This window comes from Giraffa tippelskirchi, chromosome 5 (genome assembly GCF_054371585.1).
Source record: "Giraffa tippelskirchi isolate mGirTip1 chromosome 5, T2T-mGirTip1v1.2.pri, whole genome shotgun sequence".
Lineage (NCBI taxonomy): Eukaryota > Metazoa > Chordata > Mammalia > Artiodactyla > Giraffidae > Giraffa > Giraffa tippelskirchi.
This window is the reverse complement of record NC_137279.1, coordinates 192982001-192989533: the sequence shown is the minus strand read 5'-3', so window position 1 is coordinate 192989533 and position 7533 is coordinate 192982001. Positions and strand designations below refer to the sequence as shown.

General features: G+C 63.6%; 1 long non-coding RNA gene across 2 annotated transcripts; it reads left to right on the top strand.

Annotated features, from left to right (window-relative positions):
* Positions 1-280: 280 nt before the first annotated feature.
* Positions 281-7179, top strand: LOC145506026 (uncharacterized). Of its 2 annotated transcripts, none has more exons than XR_014053461.1 (3): positions 281-779; positions 3611-6297; positions 7091-7179. It is a non-coding gene; the product is annotated as an uncharacterized LOC145506026 (long non-coding RNA). The 2 variants fall into 2 exon arrangements; XR_014053460.1 differs by having other exon boundaries at positions 7074-7179.
* Positions 7180-7533: the final 354 nt, after the last annotated feature.

Genomic DNA, 7533 nt, shown 5'->3' with positions numbered 1-7533 from the left:
GGCTTCTGCAGAGGCCTCGGTCTGTCCCTAGGGGAGCAGCCAGGGTCAGCAAGGCCCACGGCTCGGAAAAGCCGGCCGTGTCCCCTTCACTCTGTTGAGAGGAGCTGTGTCCTCTCCAGCCCTGTGTCCAGGCCCTAACCGGCACAGCCGCGAGGAGCCTTGGCTTGCTGCCCTGGCCTTGCAGCGAGAGACAATGCCCAAAGCCGGGCGACCCAGCCTACACGGTGGCTGGGCCCAGCTCCAGGGCCGGGGGGAGCTGGCGGGCCCGGGCCCCTGGGGGTGGGGTCCTGGAGAGGAGCCCAGAACACTGGGGACGGGCCCCGGAGCCTGGCCCTCCACCGCTGCCTATGCCCGCAGGTGTCCTGGGCATAGCCGGCTGCCCTGGGGTCCCTCTGAGGAAGCTGCCCCCAGGTCCAGCCGGGGGAGGGCTCTGGCAGTTGTTGGTGGGGGTCCCCGGGGAAGCAGTGGGGCTCCTCTGGGGGTCTTCTGCCAGATGAGCACCCAGCACCTGCAGGAGGGGGCCCTGGAGCGTGGGGAGGGCTCAGCTGAGAGCAGACAGGAGCTGGTGGGGGTGCCCGAGGTCTCAGCGCCTGTCGTGTCGTGTGGGGTCCGTGAGGTCAGCCGTCGGTCCCAGGGGCCAGACTCAGGGCTGCTGGCCAGAGGGCCCCTCCCCTCCCCTCCACCCCCCGCCCCACGCCTTAGGAACCCGCATCCTGGCCTGCTCGGTGCCGTGGGCAGGGGCAACAGCTCTAGGACCTTGCTGGTGACTCAGCCTCCAGGTGACTTTAAAGCTTTATTTTCAGCTCTCTACAGCCTCTATCACTTCCTTTCCTCTTGCACTTCTGAGCCGGGTCCCTGCAGCTTGGAGCACGTTTGTGTGTTGTGTACGTGTGTATATGCGTGTGCACGCCTGAGTGTGCACACGTGCATATGTGTGTGCGGCTTGGGGAGAGTTTCTGGCCCTGTGACGCCCCTCCCCTCCCCCTTCTCAGGCCCCTCAGGGTCGGGCCATGCTGGGCAAGCGGGCAGCTGTGGCCTTCTGATCTCCCCAGACTACCTGTCAATGAGGACCCCTTGGTGGGAGCAGGGTCGCCTCCCTTTCCTTCCTTCCCAGGCCTGCCCTCTGCCCTGGGAGTCCAGCCGGCCCTGTCCGCCTCCTGCAGCCCCTGGGGGCTCTGTGGGCCACCCAGGGAAGAGACGGCTGACCCCCAGGGCACCGCCCTCCACTCTGGGCCGGCCTGGCGGACAGAGGCTTCTGACAGGAGCTCCGTGTCCACGAGGGACTCTTAGGGCCCCCGGCACCCCGTGGCCTTGGGGAAGCCCAGGAGGAAGCAGCTCCCCCCCAGACAGGAGGAGCATCTTTCACACAGACCCGTGTCCCCTCAGGCCAAGGCCTCCCCCCGGGCCCTCCCCATCGAGGACCGTCTGGGTTTGCTCGTCTCTGCAGGCCCCAGAGAGGGCGGAGGGGGCTCTGTGGGGCGCGGTTTCTAGAGCGGTTTGTTTTCAGCTGCGGGAGGCCCGCGCTCAGGCAGAAGGGCCCTGGATGTCCTCCAAGGGCCGTGGCAGCCGGGAGGGCCGTGTCTGCCCAGCGGGACGTGCCGGTGAAGAGGGGGAGGTGGACAGCCTGGCTGCCCTGGCGGTGCCTGACCTCCCTATGGGGCTGGGGTGGAGGGTCCAGACTCTGGCCGTGTGGCCAGCTCAGGGTGGGGAGGGCTCTGGGTTCGGACGGCCACGAGAGGGGACACAGGAGCTCAGGGGGGGCAGGCTGGTCCAAGGTCTGGGCTGCCAGCAGTGGTCAGTGCCCGCGGGCGTGTCCGCGGGCCTGGAGTCAGCACTGCTGGGTCTTGCAGAGGGTGGTGTGTCTTGGAGGAGAGGGTCCCAGTGCCTGCGGGGGTCCTGGCTGGGGAATAAACCCTCAGGAGTCTCCAATGGAGACAGTTTCCAGCAGCACTCAGTGCTCGGAAGGAGGGCAGGGGCTGCCATGGGAGGAGCTGCCGGCAAGGCCTTTTCTCCAAACCCTGGGGGGCCCCCACGCCCTCCATGGCTCGGTAGGCAGGGGAGCCGGGTGACGGCTGCCCTGGAGCCACGCGCGTCTCGGGCGTCCAAGCCGCAGGGTGGGGGGGAGAACAGCAGGAGCCAGGGCACAGCGAGAAGGTCTCCTTTGTGCTCCGGCCAAGCCGAGCCCGCAGACGCGAAGTAGTGAAGCCAGGCTGTGGGCTGCACCCCAGGTCCTGCAGGCGCGGCCCAGACACTGCGGCTCGGGGGGCCTCCTACCTGGCTCCCCGAAAGCCCCCTGCCTCCCAGACATCCGTGTGTGGTCAGGAAGGTGAGGAGGGGGCTGCCCGCCCGCCCCCCAGGATGTCCTGAGAGCCGTGTGGAGGCGCAGGGTTGGGGAGGGATACGGCAAGGCACTGAGGTTCCCTCGAGGCTGGGACCCCCAACCAGGCACACAGGCAGAACCCGGGGGACCCCAACTGGCACCCCTCTGCCCCGTCCCTGCACAGACAGAGGCCGCCAGCAGGAGGGCCGGGCCCCTCTCTCCCTGCTTCCCGGGAGGCGGGAGGCCCAAGTCGGTGGTCTTGGGGCTTTAGGGGGCTGGGGTGCAAAGGGGGCCTGGAGTTCCTGCTGGTTCTGACAGAGGGGTGGCAGAGCCTGCAGCGTGGCCCACCACGGCCCCTGGCAACACGGCCGCCCCCGCCTCTGGCTCCCTGGCCTGGGGACTTGCGCTCAGCCCTGCGGGCGAGCCACGTCCGCTCCAGTTACTGCCTGACGAGCCCCGGAGCCTTGGGAGCGGCTCCAGCCGTCCTGTTCTGACCGCAGGCCGGCTTGCTGGGGAGCCTGGCTTTGCTGTGATCTGGCGGGAGGGGACCGCGGGGTGGCCAGGGCTGGCACAGGGCGGCTCGGGAGTGAAGGTCAACCCCCTCCTGTGGGCCCATCACCCATGTCCCCAGATGCACGCCCCTGCACCCTGGCCCCAGTGAGCCAGGAGCACGGGAGGCGGGGGCACATGCTCTTGGGGTGCTGGGCGGTTTGAGGGTTCAGAGCTGGGCTGGCGTGGCCGAGAATGGCTGTGGCTGGACACGCACGTCCAGTCGAGGTGATCAGCAAAGCCCCTAGGAACAGCGTGCCGGAAGCTCCCCTCGCCCACCAGCTGGGCAAACCTTCCAGTGTCACTCAGCCTCTCTGAGTCCACTTCCCCCTTGCAAAGGGGGGCGTCCCTGCCTCCGGGGATGGGGCAGGGTCTCCGTGATCTGCTCCCCGGGGCTGGTCTCAGCCGGGCCGGGAGAACAGAGGGACATCACCAGGCGGGAGGAGAGGGCTCAGAGCTGGGTCTGGTGGAGGCGGAAGGTGGCAGGTACGAAGGTGTCCGGGGAGCATCGAGCATTTGGCTGGGGCGCAGGGAGGGAGGAGAACTGAGACGCAGCACCCAGCCACTCACGGGCGAGCGGCCACGAAGGCCGCCAGCTCCCTGCCCACCACCGCGCTGGCCGTCGGCCAGAGCTTTTAAACTGGACACGCGGGTGTGGACCGGGTGGGGCTGCCCTGCAGATTCCTGCCTAGTGATCACCATCTCTTCTTTTTTTTAAAAAGCCATGTTTTTATTTTGTAGTGGAGTACGGCCGACCACCAACGTCGCGGCAGTCTCAGGCGCACCGCGGAGCGGCTCAGCCGTACGTGGACACGCATCTGTTCTCCCCCAGACTCCCCACCCGTCCAGGCCGCCCCTGCTCTACCGGAGGGACCGTCTCTCTTCAGAAAGCAGCAGGGCCAGGCGGGGACATCTTCCGTGATGAGGGTTCACGGTGGACTCAGGGTCCGGGACCCCAATTAGCTCGGTGCTGGCGAGGACACCCCGCGTGCCGGCCGAGTGTGGGGGCTGACAGGATGCGGGGCGGTCCAGCCAGCCTCTGAAAAGAGACCTTTCGAAATCTAAGGGCCGCAGAGTAAAAGAAAATCAATTTCCAATTATGCTGAAGCCCCACGCTTACACAGAAAGACCAGCTCGGGGTTGGCCTCACGGGGGAGACGCAGGCAGCTTCTCCTGGGCTCAGCCCTGCGTCCCGCCCCGGGGACCGTGGTCAGGGCCCTCCCCTCCTGCCCACCAGACGTCGGGGCTGGATGACAGCTGGTCGCCGCGGTCCCGTCCTCCGCTGCCTCATTTAGCGTGTGGTGGACGTCCAGCCTTGGTGAGGGGGAGGCCCGCTGAGTGGCTCGTGGCCTCTGCTGCCCTCAAACCCAGCCCCCCGCGGTGGGCAGTCAGGCTCAGCAGGGCCTGGCCACTGGCAGGGGCAGTAGCATGACTTCCGGACACGTCTGAGCTCCAAACGGGCTTGGCTTTTGGGAAAACACCGTTTTGTCGGCCTCGGAAATCAGCCACGTTTGTTGGGCAGCCAGATGCTTGAGGCCCTTCAAGTCCCCTCTGCCAGACCAGCCTCCCATGCGGGCCGAGAGCCTTGCTGTTTCTCTTTCTCCTCGGAGCCCCCTTCCTGGGGGCTGAGCTGGGCCCGGAGTCCCAGGCAGGTGCGGGCCCCTCGCTCACATCTCCCTGTCCCGCCGGGCACCAGCTACTCCTCACGCAGCCACCGTGCCAGTGTTGGTTAGAATAAGCTCCTGCGCGCAGTCTGCTGTCTCTGGGCACTGCTGGGGCACCTGCCACGTGCTGCAGAAGCACACTCGGCCCCAGGCCAGCTGCAGACAGGCCTCAGGAAGCGTGAGGGAGTGGATGAGTGAATGGAGGGAGGAGGGAGCCCAGGGCAGACCCCCAGGCCCCCGCCCCAAACGCATACTTGGGGAGAAGCAGCCTGCTTCCTGCAGTGGCCGCTCTGCAGACCTAGGTGATCCCGCCGCCGTGGCTGGGAGGCCTAGGTGTACCAGGCGGGACCCCAGCTGAATGGGCATGAGAAAGGGGCCTCGAAGGGCACACCCCAGGCTGCCCCTGAGGAGGGGGCAGCGTAAGGTCTCATTTTCCAGAAGCGTCCATGAGACACAAGAGTGACGGGGGCTCAGGCAGCCGTTTGGTGACAAAGCCCACCGTCCCACACGCACAGCCCAAGCAGGCGCCCCTGGGACAGTGGGAAGGGCCTGGAAGGTCACAGCCTGCCCTCCTCTGTACACTTCCTAGCAGCCCCTCCAGGGGGTCTTCACACACGTGCTAGTTGGCACCTAAAAATTATGAGTTATTTCACCTGCGGTTCCTTGAGTGTGGTTGGAAGCTCCTGCAAACATCCTGCTCCCCAGGACGGATGCCAGGACCACCTTCCGGGCTTCCCCTGGAGGGGCACGTCCAGTGGCAGGTCCCGGGCTCTCCTTGGGGACCCTGCGGTGTTGGGGTCCCCAGGGCGCCCCCGGCTGCACGGACAGCCCTAGGGAACAGCGCTGCCCACTCCTGGCAGGGCTTCACCCGAAGACCCCCAGCTGGCCCTGTGCCACCCAGGGACCCGTGTGCCCCTCGGGCTCATGTTCTGGTCTGTCGGGCGGGGGCCTGGATGAGGGTCCTGCCCCGAGAGGAGAGCACAGCCCTTGAGGACAGTCCCAGGGTAGCCGGGCTGTGGCCTCGCTGTGGCCGGGACAGACAACCAGCTGCGGGAGCTGGGAAGGTGGGCTTTTGTCCCCAAGACTGCCCAGGCCTCTGTGACCCTTTGGGGGGCCAGGCAGGGTGGCTTTGCTCACTCAGGCATTTAACCCAGAGCCACAGGCCTGAGCCGGAGCCCTGGCCCTTGCAGGAGGACAGACAGACGGGACCCCACCCTCACCCCACCGGATCCTGGGGAGATGTTCTCTAGACCCGCCTGACTCCTGACTTCTCATTATTTGTGGGGGCCCCAGATGTTCTCCAGCAGGGCCCCGCTGCTGAGTAACTGAAGAGACTTAGTTCTGGGTGCTCCAGGGCAGCATTTCAGCTCTTGCTGGTGGCACAGAAGGTCCCCACAGGCCAGGGAAGCAGGTGTATAGTCAGCCTGCATCTCCCCCACCAGAAAAGGGGGTGTGGGGTGAGCAGTCTCTGAAGGCCTCACTGCTGCGTAGGAAAGCTTCTGGTTCTTTGAAGATGGTCCAGCAAGAGGAGCCTGACTCCCGTGGAGCCGCCTGACGGGTCCGGCCTCTGTGGCCCAGCTTCTGGGGGAGGGGCAGGACCCAAGGACGCTCTCCTATCTCTGCCTTCCCTCCAGCCGACTTCCCTGCACAGGGCCCGGGGGCTCAACAGATATTTGGGGTTGATTTTTGGATGCAAGTCTTTGAATTCACGCAGAGACTTCACTTTGCCGACAAAGGTTTGTTGAGTCAGTTCGGTTCAGTTCAGTCGCTCAGTCATGTCCGACTCTTTGCGACCCCATGAACCGCAGCACGCCAGGCCTCCCTGTCCATCACCAACTCCCTGAGTCCACCCAAACCCGTGTCCATCGAGTCGGTGATGCCATCCAGCCATCTCATCCTATGTCGTGCCCTTCTCCTCCTGCCCTCAATCTTTCCCAGCATCAGGGTCTTTTCCAGTGAGTCAGCTCTTCGCATCAGGTGGCCAAAGTATTGGAGTTTCAGCTTCAACACCAGTCCTTCCAATGAACACCCAGGACTGCTCTCCTTTAGGATGAACTGGTTGGATCTCCTTGAGCCCAAGGGACTCTCAAGAGTCTTCTCCAACACCACAGTTCAAAACCATAGCCTTGATCGTAGAGTCAAAGCTATGGTTTTCCCAGTAGTCATGTATGGATGTGAGAGTTGGGACTATAAAGAAAGCTGAGCGCCGAAGAATTGATGCTTTTGAACTGTGGTGTTGGAGAAGACTCTTGAGAGTCCCTTGGACTGCAAGGAGATTAAACCAGTCCATCCTAAAGGAAATCAGTCCTGAATATTGATTGGAAGGACTGATGCTGAAGCTGAAGCTGAAGCTCCAATACTTTGGCCATCTGATGTGAAGTGCTGACTCATTGGAAAAGATCCTGATGCTGGGAAAACTGAAGGCAGGATGGATTGAAGACAGAAGATGAGATGGTTGGATGGCATCACCGACTCAATGGACATGAGTTTGAGTAAACTCCGGGAGTTGGTGATGGACAGGGAGGCCTGGCGTCCTATAGTCAATGGGGTCGCAAAGAGTCGGACACGACCGAGGAGAGCTAGAGTGTTGCCCCCAAACTCCTTCACCTAATAAAATGGCTTTGTCTCCCTGGGAGTGAGGACGCTGAGCTTTGTCCTTGAGTTTACGTGGCTGTTGGGAGGGGTCTCGTGCTCCTGACCCCACTTCCCCGCTGTTGGGTGATGGTGATAACAGCTCAGGGTCCCTTCTGGACCCCCGTGGGGGCTACTTTGTGGCCAGGAGTCCAGACTTGAGTGATTTGGAGTATGATCTGGCCAAGGCCTCTGCCAAAATTGCCAAGGACACCCTCCAGGCCACTAAAATAGTTTTTAATAGGAAGAATTTCTCTCCATTTTACAAAAGAAACATTTGCTTGTTTTAAACAAGGCAGAGAATACAGAGACATGTGAGCTGATGCCGCCCTGATCTTGGCACCTCCTGGTCCTGTCACCGTGGCTCCT